This window comes from Tamandua tetradactyla, chromosome 2 (assembly GCF_023851605.1).
Source record: "Tamandua tetradactyla isolate mTamTet1 chromosome 2, mTamTet1.pri, whole genome shotgun sequence".
Taxonomy (NCBI): domain Eukaryota; kingdom Metazoa; phylum Chordata; class Mammalia; order Pilosa; family Myrmecophagidae; genus Tamandua; species Tamandua tetradactyla.
The window spans coordinates 197819184-197836328 of record NC_135328.1 but is presented as its reverse complement, the minus strand read 5'-3'; the positions used below and the strand labels follow the sequence as shown (position 1 = coordinate 197836328).

At 38.6% G+C, this 17145-nt stretch overlaps 1 protein-coding gene and 1 long non-coding RNA gene across 14 annotated transcripts in view; one reads left to right on the top strand and one right to left on the bottom strand.

Moving 5' to 3' along the window:
• Window positions 1-3153: 3153 nt before the first annotated feature.
• LOC143674629 (uncharacterized) lies at window positions 3154-15688 on the bottom strand. Its single transcript, XR_013171138.1, has 2 exons — window positions 15489-15688; window positions 3154-3701 (listed from the first exon to the last, which is right to left on the bottom strand). It is a non-coding gene; the product is annotated as an uncharacterized LOC143674629 (long non-coding RNA).
• The window catches only part of PHACTR4 (phosphatase and actin regulator 4), a 143424-nt gene continuing 141325 nt past the window's right edge, over window positions 15047-17145 (top strand). For 3 of the 13 annotated variants that reach the window (XM_077150618.1, XM_077150616.1, XM_077150608.1), the window contains exon 1: window positions 15047-15237. The gene's annotated coding sequence lies outside the window, so the exon portion shown is untranslated. Of the gene's footprint in view, window positions 15238-15400; window positions 15798-17145 lie in introns of those variants that run through there. The other 10 variants (XM_077150622.1, XM_077150620.1, XM_077150619.1 and 7 more) reach the window with 6 other exon arrangements.

Genomic DNA, 17145 nt, shown 5'->3' with positions numbered 1-17145 from the left:
TTAACTAGGGTCTAATTACTGAAAACATTTAATATGAGCAATAGTTATTTTTTCCTTTCTGAATGTGTGTCTGGCCATGTACATCATACCATACTCCCCTGAGTCTTTGAAAAGTTGCCTGTTCTTGCAGGGGTGGTGTGGTGAATGCTCTGGAGCCTAAATTTTGGAATCAGGTGGACATGGGTTTGAATTCTAGCTCTTTTATTTACTAGGTTTGGGGTCTCAGACAAAAATCCTTGAAGCTTAGTATCCTCATCTGTAAAATGGGCAGTATTAGTTACATTGGTTTTAAGAATTATAGACTTAACGTAAGGATGAAAGGAGATGATACACAAAACCACTTAACACAATGCTCGAAGTAAGCACTTTTAGTTTTTAATTATGATCATTATCACTTTCATTTTCATTAAGGTACCTCATGCAGTGCTTGCCATAGCTTTGATGCTCAAAACCTGACAGCTATTATGATGTTACTGACAATTTCTAACTTCCAGGAGTATGGCTTTGTTATTTATTTTTAAAATTTATTAATGATTGTGTTAGGGTTCTGTAGAGAAACAGAACCAAAAGGAGAGATCTGTAAATTTGAGATTCACACAACTGTAGGAAAGGAAGAGTCCAAAATCTACAGGGCAGGCTGTGAAGCTGATAGCTCTAATGAAGGGAGCTGAACTTCATCGGATGTTGACGTTGGATGAACTCCACAGGAGAGGCTCACTAGTTGAAGAATCAATGAAAGAATCGCTCTTCTTCCTTAAACAGCTTCAACTCATTGGATTATCTTATTGTGGGGGACAGGTCTTAATTGATTGCAGATGTAATCAGCTACAGATGCAATCAACTGACTGATGATTTAATACACCAGCCTTCCGGTTTATCAGCTAGCCAGGAAATATCCTTGCACCAACGGTCAGGCCAGTGCTTGCCTGACCAGACAACTGGGCATAATCACTTGGTCAAGTTGACCGCAGAACCTAACCATCAAAGTGATCAACTCAATCTTTAGCCTAGTGCTTAGGAACTTGTCATCTCTGTAACTCTGACAGTGCCTGGCACCATGCCTGGCAATAGTAGGTGCTCATCACATAGCTGTTGAATCACATTAAATTGAATTGAACATCCATTCCACAATTACCACAGGAGCTGTGTCACTAAATAGCTGTCATTCCAAAACTGACAGCCAACTCTGACACAGACATGCGTGTACAGTTCCTAAGCCATGATTCTGACTTCCTGCCTAGTAGACATCTCAATTAATACTCCATTTCACTCAAATGACCCTCAGAAGGAAAAGTCAAACTAATATAAATATCTAACTTAGCAGCACCAGCAATGTCTAGTTGTTAACCTGTTACTTAATCTCTCTGAGCCTCAGTTTTCTGATCTGTGAAAAGGGTATAGTAATGACACCTATCTCGGGTACTGTGAAACTACTGCTTTCTACATGTTCTCTTTTCCTGGAATGCTCTTCCTCCATGTTTTATCTGGTTAATTTCGACTCCTGCTTTAGCTTGACTGTCACTTCCAGGAAGTCTTCCTTGGCACCCATAGTAAGTTGGGCCCACTGGTACATTCTCCTTGCTGCCCCCTCCAATGACACTTTGTAATCTTCAGTACACCTGTAATTACATCCTCAACTATTCACTTCCTTTCTGGATTGTGAATTCCCAAAGGCTAGGGACGGTGTCAGTCTCATTCATTCCTGTGTCCCCTAGTGCCTAACGTCCCTTGATACATAATAGTTTGGGTGGACAATAATTGTCAGTTGAGTGAAAAAAATAAAATAACGTACAAAATGACAACAGTCCAACATTTAGCAAGCTCTCAATAAATGAGTTAGCTTTTGTTATTGTTGTTGTTAATATAATGTCGGGTGCTGAGTTTTCTCACCTTGAGAAAACTAATATATTGGGAGGAGCAACAAATTAGAGATAAGTATCGTGATTCTATCTCTGCAGCTCTTAAACTAAGCTACCTCTTTGCTGCTTTCTCAGCTAATTGTTGACCCCTTACCCTGCTCTATTCTGACCTATCTGTCCACTTCAGTTTGTTTCACTAGTTGGCTACCTCCCAGTTGCCAGCCTTGAACTACACTCATCTTCAGGATAAAGTCCAAAATCCTTAAGCTGCCTACTAAAGCTTCATCCTCTCCCTACTTTCCCCTTGCTCCCTGTGCTTCAGCTACCTGGCTTTCCTAAAGTTCTCTAGAGGCAGTATCTCCCTGACTCAAGGCCTTGGACATGCCAGTCCCTCTGCTTGGAGCATTAATCCCCCCTTTCTTTATCTGGCCAACTCCTACTCAGCCTTTATATCTCAGCCTTAGACTGGCTCCCTTGGAAGAAATTAGGTCTCCCTGTTATATGCCATTTTCCTTGTAGCTCTGGTTTGACACACTGTAGATCTTCACATTTTTTAAGAAAAGTTAGGAATCTGGGCTTTAATGGGAAATTTCTGTTTTCAATGCTGCAAGAAAATTTTCAAGTGTGAAACTGTGGGTCAAATCAAAACATCTGTTGGTTGGTGCCTGCTGTGGCCTACCTATTTGCAACTGGTGCTTTTCACCTTTGGCTATGCTTGGTAACTTCTCTGTAGATAGTCTGTAGATACGCTCCATCATCACCCCATTTATTAACTGTTCATTCACTCCCTGCCAGGCACTATGAGGTCAAGTAAGGTTCACACACTTGCCCAAGTTCATAAGCCATAGTGCTAGGGTCAGGTGTTAAAGGTCTTTCCACTGTATCACGTGTCAGTTTAGAATGGGAGAGACTTCTAAGCTAATGACAACAATTTGATGAATGATAACTATGTGCCAAACACTGATCTGATTTAATCTTTACAACACCTACACAAAGGAGCTACTATTATCCCCATTTCACAGATGAGGAAACTGAGGTGTAGGACAAATAAATATTTGATTAACCCAAGGTAAAGACAGAATAAAAAGTTCAGATAGTCTGATGACACAACCCCTATTCTTAGGAATACCTATCACCAGTTTGGGTTTGTGGCAGGGTAGAAGGCTGAAGGGAAATGGGGAAAATTCATAAGTCACCCTTTCTGCAATCCAGAGCTTCACTAAAGGATAAATTAAGAAAGGAATTCTCCTTGGGTATTTCCGCGAACCTGCTACTGAGAGTTTTGGCCTACAGGTGGCAGCAAGATTGACATTCTTTATAGGTCAAAGCAACAGTGAGGAAGCGTTATACATTCACTCATTTGCATATTGTTCTGTGATTGGCCTAATTATTCATCAATTAATTTGACGACTTGGCTCTCAGCCTTTTAAGAACTGGCAGGCTTGGGGAGTCCTTCAGGGTTGTGAAGAAAGCAAGCTCTCTGGATTTGAAACAAAGGGAAGTCATAAATCCAACAGCCAATGGGGGGCTGAATGCTTTTTTTTTTTGCACGGGTAGGCATCGGGAATCGAAGTGGTGGGGGGGGTGATTTTAAATTGTGTTGTTCTCCAAACTTTTTTGAGTTTCTTAATTTTTAATTCCCTATATTTTGTGGTGGTTTTTAAGATACAGTAAGCCGACGTCGCCGTTAGCTGGTGCAGTCCTCCTCTCTCTCTCGCAGTCGTGGTTAACCCACCATGTTCTTCAACATCGCAGTCGGCCAGGAGCCCTTGAGTCACGTCTCATTAGAGTTGTTTGTAGACAAACTTCCAAAGACAGCAGAAAAATTTCACGCTCCGAGCACTGTGGAGAAAAGATTTGGCTATAAGTGTTCCTGCTTTCACAGAATTATTCCTGGGTTTATGTAAGGGCACTGGTGGCAAGTCCATCTAGGGAAAAAATCTGATGATAAGAACTTCATTCTGAAGCATACTGGTCCAGACATCTTGTCCTTGGCCAATGCCCGACCCAACACAAATGGTTCCCAGGTTTTCTAGGTCTAAGTGGTTGGATGGCAAACGTGGTCTTTGGCAAGGTGAAAGAAGGCATAAATATGCTGGAAGCCATGGAGCGCTTTGGGTCTAGGAATGGCAAGACCAGCAAGAAGATCACCATTGTCAATTATGAACAAGTCAAATACGTTTGATTTGTGTTTTGTCTTAACCACCAGACCATTCCTTCTGCAGCTCAGAAGAGCGTCCCATTTCCCCTGTTCTGCTTTCAGTATCCTAACATCTTTGGCTCTTTTTGCAGTTCTTTGGGTTCTATATTATCCTCCCCTTCCAAGTCTAACTGGATTGCAGAGTCAAGTTTATGATTATGAAATAAAAATTTAACAACAAAAAAAGATACATAATATATACATTTAGGAAAATATTCAAATAGCACCAAAGGGGACAGAATGAAAAGTCAGTCTCTCTATCACCCTGACCCCAAGTTCCACTCTTTTCCCTCCACAGGAGAAACTTTATATATCCTTATATGGATAGACTATGAAGATAAAAGCTTATGCATATATCCTTGGGGGTGCAAGGGTAGTTCAGTGGTAGAATTCTCACCTGCCATGAGGGAGACCAGGGTTCGCTTCCCATTCCATGCACTTCCCAAAAAATAAACAAAAGCAAACAAACAAAAATTCAACAAATGGTGCTGCAGTAAGGGGATACTCACATGGGAAAATAACGAAATGTGACCCTGCCATACAGCATACACACACACAAAAAAGCAAATGCATATATCCTTTAAAAAAAATCAATGGTGATCTAAAACTAAAAGCTTCCAAAAAAAAAACCTAAGGGAAAAATCTTTGTGATCTAGGGTTATGCAAAGATTTCTTAGAGATGACATGATAAAGAAATGAATGATTTAATCAAAAATTTAAAAATCTGCTCTGGGAATGATACTGTTTAAAAAATGAAAAGACAAGCCACAGACTGGGAGAAAATGTTTGCAAATCACATATCTGACAAAGGACTTATATCCAGAATATATGGAGAACTGTCACAACTCAGTATGAAAAAAAAAGTTTAAAAATGAGCACAAATATTTCACCAAAGAAAACATACAGATGGCAAATATATACAAGGAAAAAAGCTTGACATAATTAATCATTGGTTAAATGTACAATTCATTGAGATACTACTATATGCTTTTTGGAATAGCTGAAAACAAAACACTGACATACCAAGTGCCTGTAGACATGCAAGTCAACTGAACTTTCACACATTGGTAGTGGGAATGCAATAGTACACTCAACTTCAAAAATAGTTTAGGGGGTCCTAATAATATTACACATACCATATGACCTAACAATTACACTCCCAGATACTCACCCCCCCAAAAATAAAAACTGCTGTCTATACAAAAACCTGTGTGCAAATGTCATAGTAGTTTTATCCACAATCAATAAAAATTGCAAACAATCTTACTGTCCTAAAACTAGTAAATGGAAACTCAAACTATGGTACATCCATACAATGTAATGCAGCAAAAAGTGAAAGTAGCCAGACTCAAAAGACAGCATACTGTTTGATTTCATTGATATGACTTTCTGGGAAAAGATAAATTACAACAGAAGAATGATTTGTGGGTGCCAGGCATTGGGTGGAGGAGAGATCGGCAAAAGGGACTATTATGGAGTGATGAAACTGTTTTGTACTTAAATTATGTAGTGATGGTTAGTTACACAATTGTATGTGTTTGTCATAGAACTGAACACCAAAAAGAGTGAAATTTACTGTATGTTAAAAAACTGAATTTTAAAAAATTCACCTCACCCCAATTCACTAATTTTAGGTTAACATCCCAGGAGTATCAATAATGATACAAATTAGTGTTTTTCCCTTTTTTAAAAAGGTAACATTGTATACACTCCTTTGCTCTATGCGTTTTTTAAAATAATGAATTATTTCAAGCTTACCGAAAAATAAAGATTATATAACAAGGACCTAAGTACCTTTCACCAACTTTATTAAATCTTAATGTTTTACTTTATTTTTTTATTTTTTTTAAAATATTTTATTTCTTTAAAAATAAGAATCTTTTATTTATTTATTTATTTATTGCATGGGCAGGCACCAGAAGTTGAACCTGGGTCTCCAGCTTGGCAGGTGAGAATTCTGCCGTCGTTGCACCGCCCTAGAATCTTTATTTTTATAGAAATAAAATAAATTATTTCTATAAAAATAAAATGTTTAAGCCTCTTTTATCCCCCTTCTATCCATTTGCTTTCTTTTCTCCTTAAAATTAAATACTTGCCTGAATGTTTTGTTATTCCCACATAGATTTTATATGTAATGCTATGTATGAATCCTTAATGTACTGTTGTTTGATGTGTTTTAAACTTTTATCTACATGGTATCATGCTGCATACAACCTTCCGCAAATTGTCTCTCCCCCAACATTGTATTTTTCTCAGCATTTTGTTTTATTAGAGTTGATACAAGTAGTTCTAGTTCATTAACTTTGTTTTGTAGTATTCCATGTTATGAATATATCATAGTTGATTTACCCATTCCCCAGTTGATGGACATTTGCTTCATCGCCTATATTTTTGCTATTTCGAGCAGTGCTACACTGAATTCTTGTACCTGCACCCTTGTGTCCCTGTTTCTTGTTGAAAACTTGGTAGCTTAAAAAAATAGAAAGAAGAAAACTAATATTATCCATCATAGTAGCTCTTGTTTCTTGAGCACTTAACTTATATCAGATACAGTGCTGGGCACTCTACATATGTTATTTTATTTAATTTTCACACCAACCTATATTTTATAGGTAACTAATAATGGTGGCAATATAATAAAACTGCTACTTTTTTTTTTAAACTACCATGTATCAGGTATTTCACATCTTACATATTTTACATTTGTCTTAAATAGGAATCCCCACAAAAAGCTGTACCTGAAACAGGTACTAGTTGCAGGTAATTTATTTGAGAGATGATCTCATTGTATAATAAACATGTTGAGCCTTAAAGAACTTAAATAACTTAGCCAAGGGGACCCAGAATAGGAAGTGACAGAGCAATTCTCTATTGCCAAAGCTCATACTCTTTAACATTTTCCTTCCCTAAATATCCATATGCCCCAAATCCAGAAATAGTAATTGTTGAAAATAGTCTTTACTGCTAATTGGTAACTAGCATGAAAAAAATTTTTTCATGAAAAAATTACATTTAAATATAAGAAAAATGCAGAAAATATACATATCCCAAACATACAGCTTGATGAATTTTTACAAACTGAAGATACCTATGTAACTAGCACCCAATTAAAACCCAGAATAATACCACTTTCCAGAAAACCTCCTCTCATTGCCTTCCACACACTGCCCTCCCATTCTAAAGGGTAGCTACTATCCTGACTTAACAGATAGAGGATTTTTGCACATTTTATAATTTATAAAGTGAAATCATACAGTATTTACCTTTGGTCTGGCTTCTTTTGCTTAACATTGTCAGAATCATATGGTTGAGTAAATTGTATTTTAGGACCCAAAAGGCACATGAAAAACGTACATTTTGCAAAGAATTATGAGCATGGTGGAGACTTTGGTTGAGATTTCCACCAGCTATCACTTGAAGACTAGGTGATGGATTGGGCCTACTGTATGTAGAACATGGGCAAATCTGAGCAGTGCCAGGGAGGGTCTGGTTCCTCTTGTGCCTTATTTCATGGCCTTTCTGCCTTCCCTCAGATGTTAGGCAAAGCTGCTGAAAAATGTTCAGTGGGAGCTTCAATACTCTTCTTGTTAACTTTTTGCTGTCTGTCCAGGGGCTTTTTCTAAACGTTGAAATGGGACTTTGGTGGCAGAAATTAAGCAGAGTTGATGCTTCCAGGGGCAATCCTAACTAGTGGGCATGGGAGCCCGTGCTGGTTTGAAATGATGTATGTGCCCTAGAAAAACCATGTTTTTATCCTAATCCCATTTTGTAAAAGCAGCCATTTCTTCTAATCTCTATTCACTGTTGTATGTTTGAAACTGTAATTAGATCATCTCCCTGGAGATGTGCTTTAATCAAGAGTGGTTGTTAAGCTGGATTATTAGCTGGAGGCATGTCTCCACCCATTTGGGTGGGTCTTGATAAATTTCTGAAGTCCTATAAAAGAGGAAACATTTTGGAGAATGTGGGAGATTCAGAGAGAACAGAGCAGAACGACATAGCCATGAGAAGCAGAGTCTACCAGCCAGTGACCTTTGGAGATGAAGGAGGAAAATGTCTCCCCAGGAGCTTCATGAAACAGGAAGCCAGAAGAAGCAGCTAGTAGATGATGTCGGGTCTGCCGGATGCCCTTCCAGATGAGAGAGGAACCCTGACCGTGTTTACCATGTGCCTTACCAGATGAGAGAGAAACTGTGACTGTGTTCATTATGTGCCTTCTCACTTGAGACAGAAACCCTGAACTTCATTGGCCTTCTTGAACCAAGGTATCTTTCCCTGGATGCCTTTGATTGGACATTTCTATAGACTTGTTTTAACTGGGATATTTTCTTGTCTTTAGAACTGTAAACTAGCAACTTAAATTCCTCTTTTTAAAAAGTCATTCTGTTTCTGGTATATTGTATTCTGGCAGCCATGGATAAATGTGTCTTCACTGTAGACCTTAGGTGGGCTATTCAAAGAGTCATTCTAGACAAGCTTCAGAAGATTTTGGTGGGATTGAGCTTCAAGTGCCCACTTCAGGGATCAGCTTGATAATGCATCTTTGTATTGGCTTGTCCTCTTTCCCTATTTTATTTTGGATTTTCACTTTCATTTTTTCTTTTAAGTTTTATGGACATTCACTTTTCTTTAAATTTTTATTGTTTTTTTAATAGTTAAATATAACATATATACAAACAAAAGAAAGAAAAAGCAATGGCTTTCAAAGCACACTTGTCAACAAGTAGTTACAGAACAGATTTTAGAGTTTGTTATGGGTTACTATTCCACTATTTCAGATTTTTCCTTCTAGCTGCTCCAAAACACTGGAGGCTAGAAGAAATAACTTTTTTTTCTTTTTTGTGAAAAATATATATACCAAAAAAAAAAGCAATAAATTTCAAAGCACTTCACATCAATTAGTTATAGAACAGATTTCAGAGTTTGAAATGGGTTACAATTCTACAATTTTAGGTTTTTACTTCTAGCTGCTCCTAAGATACTGGAGACTAAAAGAGATATCAATATGATTCAGCAATCATACTCATTTGTTAAACCCTACCTTCTCTGTATAACTCCACCATCACCTTTGATCTTTCTCCCACTCTTTAGGGGTATTTGTGCTATGGCCATTCAAGACGCTTGATTCTTTTTTTTTTTTTTTTTTACTTTTTTTTATGGTAGTATAACATATATACAAAGCAAAGAAATAAAAAGCAATAGTTTTCAAAGCACTCTTCAACAAGTAGTTACAGGACAGATCCCAGAGTTTGTCATGGGCTACCATACGATCATCTCAGATTTTCCCCTCTAGCTGCTCCAGAATATAGGAGGCTAAAAGGCTTAAATATTTTTTTATCAACGCAATTGACTTTTTTCCTTCTTTTTTTGTGAAAAATAACATATATACAAAAACACAATAAATTTAAAAGCACAGCACCACAATTAGCTGTAGAATATATTTCAGACTTCGACATGGATTACAATTTCACAATTTTAGGTTCCTACTTCTAGCTGCTCTAAGATACTGGAGGCTAAAAGAGATATCATTTTAATGAGTCAGCTTTCATATTCATTTGTTAAATCCTATCGTCACTGTATAACTCCACCATCACCTTTGATCTTTTCATCCCTCTCTTTAGGGGTGTTTGGGCTATGGCCATTTTAAATTTTTCATATTGGAAGAGTCTGTCACTAATGTGGGGTAGGTAGATGGAACTCTCTGATGTTGAGAGGCTGGGGCCTCTAGGTTTCAGGACTTATCTGGACCAGGGACCCATCTGGAGGTTGTAGGTTTCTAGAAAAATACTCTAGTGCATGGAACCCTTGTGGAATCTTCTTTATTGCCCTAGGTGTTCTTTAGGATTAGCTGGAATGATCCTGGTTGGGATTTGGCAGGTTATGATAGGTAGCAAGGTCTAACTGAAGCTTGGGTAAGAGCAACCTCCAAAGTAGCCCCTCAACTCTATTTGAACTCTCTCTGCCTCTAGTACTTTATTAGTTACACTTCTTTTCCCCCTTTTGGTCAGGATGGAATTGTTGATCCCAGGGGCCTAGATTGTCTCACCAAATGTCCCACGTGTTCATTAACATCATTGCATGCCTAACGATTTTTTTCCTTTTTGTAGCAGCACAACTTTTGTTCATAAGTATACACCATCGTTGGCCAATCTAATTCTCAAGTCAATGCATTCTTCAACCTCCTACATTCATCAGGCATCATGTAAAGTGCCCAAAGTTCACAATCCATCAACATTCTCAATTTCAAATAATTCCCTTGTTCCCAAGAGAAAGGAAACCAATAAACACACCCTTGCTGAATAGGAAATCTAAACCTCCTCTTAACTCTTGTCCCTCCCCCCATTATTTACCTCTGCTGTTGCTGTGGTAGTGCTGCTATTTTCCTTTTGAACATAGCGCATAGCATGCAATAGCAGTTTTCCCCTTCTACCCTGGACTTAAATGTTCTTTGTACACGAATCATATCTTTGAAGTAATTCTTGCAAGAACTAAATTCATATTCCTAAATAAATCAGTGGGACACGTAGGTCTACACAACCCCGTCAATCTTGTTAATCTTCAATATGGTAATATTACTTATAGACCCACTAGAGAATCACCTTCACTTCTATCTATTCCCTTACATTGGATTTCAACTGCATTAGCTAACTGTTCATCCATCTCTAGCTTCTAAATCTCTAAGTCCCCTATATTTTGTTATTATAAGCCTCTGATTATACCTTCATACTGGTCATAAAAATGGAATCATACAGTATCTATCCTTTTCTGTTTGGCTTATTTCACTCAGCATTATGTCCTGAAGCCTCGTCCATCTTGTCATGTGCTTCAGGACGTCATTTCGTCTTACTGCTGCATAATATTCCATCGTATGTATATACCATGTTTTGTTTATCCACTCATCTGTTGTTGGGCATTTGGTTTGTTACATCTTTTGGTGATTGTGAATGATGCTGCTGCGAACATCAGTGTGCAAATGTCTGTGTCATTGCTTTCAGCTCTTCTGGGAATATACAAAGGAGTGCTATTGCTGGATCATAGGGCCACTCGATATTTAGTTTCCTAAGGAAACGCCAAGCAGTCTTCCATAGTGGCTGCACCATTATACATTCCCACCAGCAGTGCGTAAGTGTACCAGTTTACATCCTCTCTGACATTTATAGTTTCCTATTTGCATAATAGCCTTCATTCTTATAGGTGTGAGGTGGTATCTCATTGTAGTCTTGATCTGCATTTCCCTTAAAGGCAATGAAAATGAGCATCTCTTCATGTGCTTTTGAGAGTATTTGCTCTTCAGAAAAGTGCCTATTCATATCTTTAGTCCATTTTATAATTGGGTTGTTTGTTCTTTTGTTGTTGAGTTGTATGATTTCTTTATATAAACAGGAAATCAAACTTTTGTCTGATATGTGATTTCCAAATATTTTCTTCCATTGAGTTGGCTGCCTCTTCACCTTTTTGACAGTCTTTTGAGGTGTAGAAGCATTTGATTTTGAGGAGTACCCATTTATCTGTTTTGTTGTTGTTGTTGCTTGTGCTTTGGGTGTAAAGTTTAGGAAGCTACCTGCTACTACTAGGTCTTGAAGATGTTGCCCTACATTTTCTTCTAGAAACTTTATGGTGCTAGTTCTTATATTTAGGTGCTTGATCCACTTTTAATTAATTTTTATGTAGGGTATAAGATAGGGGTCCTCTTTCATTTTTTTGGCTATTGATATCCAGTTCTTTCAGACCCAATTATTGAAAAGACTATTTCATTCCAGATCAGAGGATTTGGGGGCCTTGTCAAAAATCAATTAACCATAGATTTGGTGGTCTATTTCTACACTCTTGTTTTGATTGCATTGGTCAATTCTTCTATCTTTGTGCCAGTACCATGCTGTTTTGACCACTGTGGCTTTATAATAGGTTTTAAAGTCGGAGTGTAACTCCTCCCACTTCGTGCTTCTTTTTTAGGATGCTTTTAGCTATTCAGGGTCTCTTTCCCTTCCACATGAATTTGGTAATTAGCTTTTCCAAGTCTTCAAAGTAGGTTGTTGGAATTTTGATTGGTACTGTGTTGAATCTGTAGATCAATTTGGGGAGAACTGACATCTTAGCTATATTTAGCCTTCCTATCCATGAGCAAGGAATGTCTTTCCACCTATTTAGATCTTCTTTGATTACTTTTAGCAATGTTACATAGTTTTCTGTGCACAAGTCCTTTACGTTCCTAGTTAAGTTCATTACTAAGTATTTGATTCTTTTAGTTGCTATTTTGAATGGAATTTTTTCCTTAGCTGACTCCTCAGCTAGGTCATTGCTGATGTATAGAAATGTTACTGATTTTCGCACATTAATTTTATATCCTACCAAATATATAAATTAATTTTATATATTGCTGAATTTATTTATTAGCTCAAGAAACTTTGCTGTAAATTTCTCAAGATCTTCCAAGTATAGTAACATATCATCTGCAAATAATGAGTTTTTCTTCTTCCTTTCCAATTTGGATGCCTTTTCTTTGTCCTGCCTGATTGCTCTAGCTAGAACTTCTAGCACAACGTTGAATAACAGTGGTGACAGTGTAAACGTTCACTTTTAAACCCCGAGATCATCTCTCAAATAAATTACCTGCAATTAGTACTTGTTTCAGGTACTGCTTTCTGGGGGGATTCCTATTTAAAACAAATATAAAACATGTAAGACATATGTAAAATACCTGGTACAAGGTAGGTTTTCAAAAAAAGAGTAGCAGTGTTATTACATTACCATCATTATTAGTTACCTGAGGTTTCAAGATTGCCATTCCTTTCAGTCTCCTTCCCCCAAATTATGATGACGTTGGAGAGATCCACAATTACAGTTTATATGGCAATGATTCTTATTTTTTTCCCAGATGAGGGCACTGGGAAATCATTGAGGAATTTCCTTCCTTCCTTTCATTTTTTTTTTATTAGAGAAGTTTTAGGTTTACAGAAAAAAAATCATACAAAAATACAGAGTTCCCATATACCCACTTTTCACACACCCCCTGTCTTCCCTATTAGAAATATTTTGCTGGTAACTTTGTTACAACTGATGAACAATGTTATTAAAATTATACTATTAACTATAGCCCATGGCTTACATTAGGGTCCAACTGTTTGTATTGTAACAGTTTTTTTTTTTTTTGGTAAAATCTTTCTTTTTAAAAAATATTTGTCTACAGTATTTTTTCTAGCTTTAGTGAGGTATAATTGAACAATAAATTATATATTTAAAGTGTATAGTTTAATTAATTTTGGTGCATTTATACACTCTTGAAACCACAGACACAATCAAGATAATCAACATAACCATAACCTCTCAAACTTTCCTTACCCCTTTTATAATCTCTCCCTGCCATGTCTCTGCCTCTCTGGTCCCCAGGCAACTACTGATCTGCCAACTGTAGTTTAATTTGCATTTCCCAGAATTTTATATAAATGGAATCATACAGTACATATACTGCTTTGTCTTTTTCTTTCACTCACCATAATTATCACATTATCAGATCATAATCACATCATTGAGCATATTACTACTTCATTTCAGGGGTAGTTCAGTGATAGAGTTCTTGCCTGCCATGCAGGAGACCCAGGTTCAATTCTCAGCACTTGCACTCAAAAAAGCACTCCAAACAAACAAAAATGTATTTCTTCTTATTGCTGAGTAGTACTCCATTGTATGAATACTCATTCATCAGTTGAAGGACATTTGCTTTTTTTTCAGTCTGTAGCTATTAGAAATAAAGCTGTGTGAACGTTCATGTTCAAGTCTTTATATAGATGTATGCTTTCATTTACCTTGGGTAAATACCCAATATGTAATGTTTGGTCATAAATTAGGTGTGTATTTAATTTTTAAAGAAACTGCCAAACTGTTTCCAAAGTGACTGCATCTTTTCATAATCCTATCAGCAGTGTACACATATTCTGACTGCTCTTTGCTCTCCCCAACACTTAGTATTTAGTCTTTTTAATTTTAGCCATTCCAGTAGGTGTGTAGTGTTATCTCATTGTGTTTTTAATTTGCATTTCTCTAATGACTAATGATGTTGAACATCTTTTTGCGTATTATTTGCCATGGGTTTATCTACTTTGGTAGAGTGTTTAAATCTTTTTTTTTTATTTCAATTGGTTTGTTTTCTCATTGAGTTGAAAGAGTTCTCTTGTATACTCTAGATACTAGTCCTTTGTTGGACTAGTTCTGCAACTATTTTTTTCCAGTCTGTGGTTTGCCTTTTCGTTTTCAAAACAGTGTCTTGGAGATCAAAACTTTATTTTCATGACATCCAATTATCAACTTTTTCTTTTACGGGTTGTGTTTTTGAAGGTCACAAAGAATTTGTCCTGTGTTTTCCTCTAGAAGTTTTGTAGCTTTAGGTCTACTATTAGGTCTCATATGGGACATGGCACAATCAGCTTGGCATTTTAGAAGATTTCTCTTGCCGCAATAAGAAAGGTGTACAGAGATTGAAACCCTGAAGGCATCAAAATAACAAAAGCTTGTAGAGAGATGATGGTAGCCTTCACTAGGTGACTGATTGTAGTGAGGAAATGGGGGAAGAAAGTTAGATATTTGGCATGTATACTCACGGGACTTAGTGGATTGAAGCAGGTGTCAAGAATGATTCCTGGTTTCTTATGCACAAAATTGAAGGTAACTTGCTTGTAAGGTTTTTTGCATTTCAAATTGGCGCCCCAATAGTTTTTCTTTGGGGGAGGTTATAATTGAAATTGGCCAGACAAGGACTGGACAGTTGTCTAAAACAGCACACTTGCATCAGCATCTTCCCTGGAGCTATCCTACCCTGTCCTCCCAAGCCTCAAAGACCTTTACCTCCCAGAGAACCAATAAAGGTGCCCAGGGACCTTTAGGTGAAGGACACAAGTAATGTACGGCGCATGCCCGGAAAAACTCTCGGAGCCAGGCAGGCCAGGGAGCAAAGGCCGGGAAATTCCCGCCATTTTGTCTCGTCTGCGGCACAGCTGGCACGGGCTGGAGACTACAAGCCCCGTGAGTCTCCGCGGCTAAACTTCCTACCCCTTACTGTCCGGCCAGCTCCCTCTCCGCCCCCTCCAGGGGCCGAAGGCTCTGGCTGCAGCTTGGCGGCCGCCAAGCCAGATAGGATTTCCGGGAGAAACTGCCGTGGAAGCTGAGGCGGTGGCGGCGACGCAGGTGAGCAAGTGAGCAAGCGAAAGTGAGCGGGAAGTGCGCGGGTCCGGACTGAGGCGGCTCCGGTGCTCGGGCCGCGCTCTCGGCTCCGCTGGCGGTCGCGGCCCGGGCGATGGGTAACGGCCCGGACTGCGGTCGCGTCGGGCCAGGGCCGTCGCCTCCCTCCCCGGCCCTCCCACAACGGTCCCGCCTTGCTTTTTCGGTCTGCAGCGGCGCCTGGCACAGGCTCGCCCTCTCCGTCCCGGGTGACTTGCTTTGGTCCTTTTGTCTGGACTGCTCTTCGCCCCTTTGTGCCCGAGCGTGGAGTCACCTTCTCGCAGGACCCCGCCGAGCCGGCCCCTGACGGGAACCGCCTGGACCTTGGAATCCGGTTACGGTAACCGGATCGGGTCAAAGTACATTTTTCAAAACCGTCCAAGCTCAGAACTCTGCAGAGTCGAGACTTGGGCTAGCAGAGGCGGACCAAGTTTCTGTAGAAAACCTTGAGGTTATTGTCTAACTCTAAACGTCAGCACTGAGCGGCTTCAGGGCACGAATCTGCGAAGGTTTTTCTTGGTAATGGGGTAGGTCTATGGAAGCGAGCCCCCTGGAATGGGAAAGGGGTCGAATTTGCTGGGGTCTGTATAGGTCGCAGCTGTGATGGGGGACCAAAGGACCAGTGTGATGGATAGAATTGTTGAGACACTTTCCGAGTCTCGGATAAGAGAAAGTGATTCATAGGGCTGCGAGCAGCCTTTCCATTCGTTGTGTGCAAAGAGAAAATAACTCCAGTACTTAATCCGGCCACCCAGCTCCTGTACCCTCGCCCCCACCCCTTAAATCCTTTTTCTTATCTCTCCTGGTTGAAACAAAAAGTCGAAAGAACAAGTCCATTAATAGATGGATCTGCTTTACAGAGAAATCAGAAACCTAGTGGCTTCTAGAAAGCAACACAAGGGACCAGTTCACTAAGTAAAAGGAATGAAGCCAGTTTGGGGGAGGAGAGGTGGTAGATCGTTACTGGAAACCGCCGAATTACATGCATTTGATCAAATTTGGATAGTGTTGAGTCTGTATGGTAGGAAGGCTCTACATTGCTAGAAAGCTTAAGATAAAGCTTTCTGAAGGCCGTTGCAGATACCCCTTTTGAAAAGTAGATTAATTCGTATTTCAGGTCTCGGGAATGAGGACAGTGAAGATCCCTTTGCTTGAATCACAGAAGGTTTTTGAAATTATATAGGTTAAATTCCCACACTAGCCAAGAAGGCAAATAAGGTCCTTTGGACGTTATTACTTAGTTTGATGTCTTATATTAGAAACGATTTATTCTGAGAATCCCAAGTTGTTGGTAATATTGTTTAAGGACGAGAGGTTCTTGATATAGTTGCTTTTTGATTTTTTTTTAATTAATTAACGGAAAAAAAAGAAATTAACACAACATTTAGAAATCATACCATTCTACATATGCAATCACTAATTCTTAACATCATCACATAGATGCATGATCATCGTTTCTTAGTACATTTGCATCGGTTTAGAGGAACTAGCAACACAACAGAAAAAGATATAGAATGTTAATATAGAGAAAAGAAATAAAAGTAATAATAGTAAAAAAAAAAAACAAACCCTATAGCTCAGATGCAGCTTCATTCAGTGTTTTAACATGATTACTTTACAGTTAGGTATTATTGTGCTGTCCATTTTTGAGTTTTTGTATCTAATCCTGTTGCACAGTCTGTATCCCTTCAGCTCCAATTACCCATTATCTTACCCTGTTTCTAACTCCTGCTGGACTCTGTTACCAATGACATATTCCAAGTTTATTCTCGAATGTCCGTTCACATCAGTGGGACCATACAGTATTTGTCCTTTAGTTTTTGGCTAGACTCACTCAGCATAATGTTCCTAGGTCCATCCATGTTATTACATGCT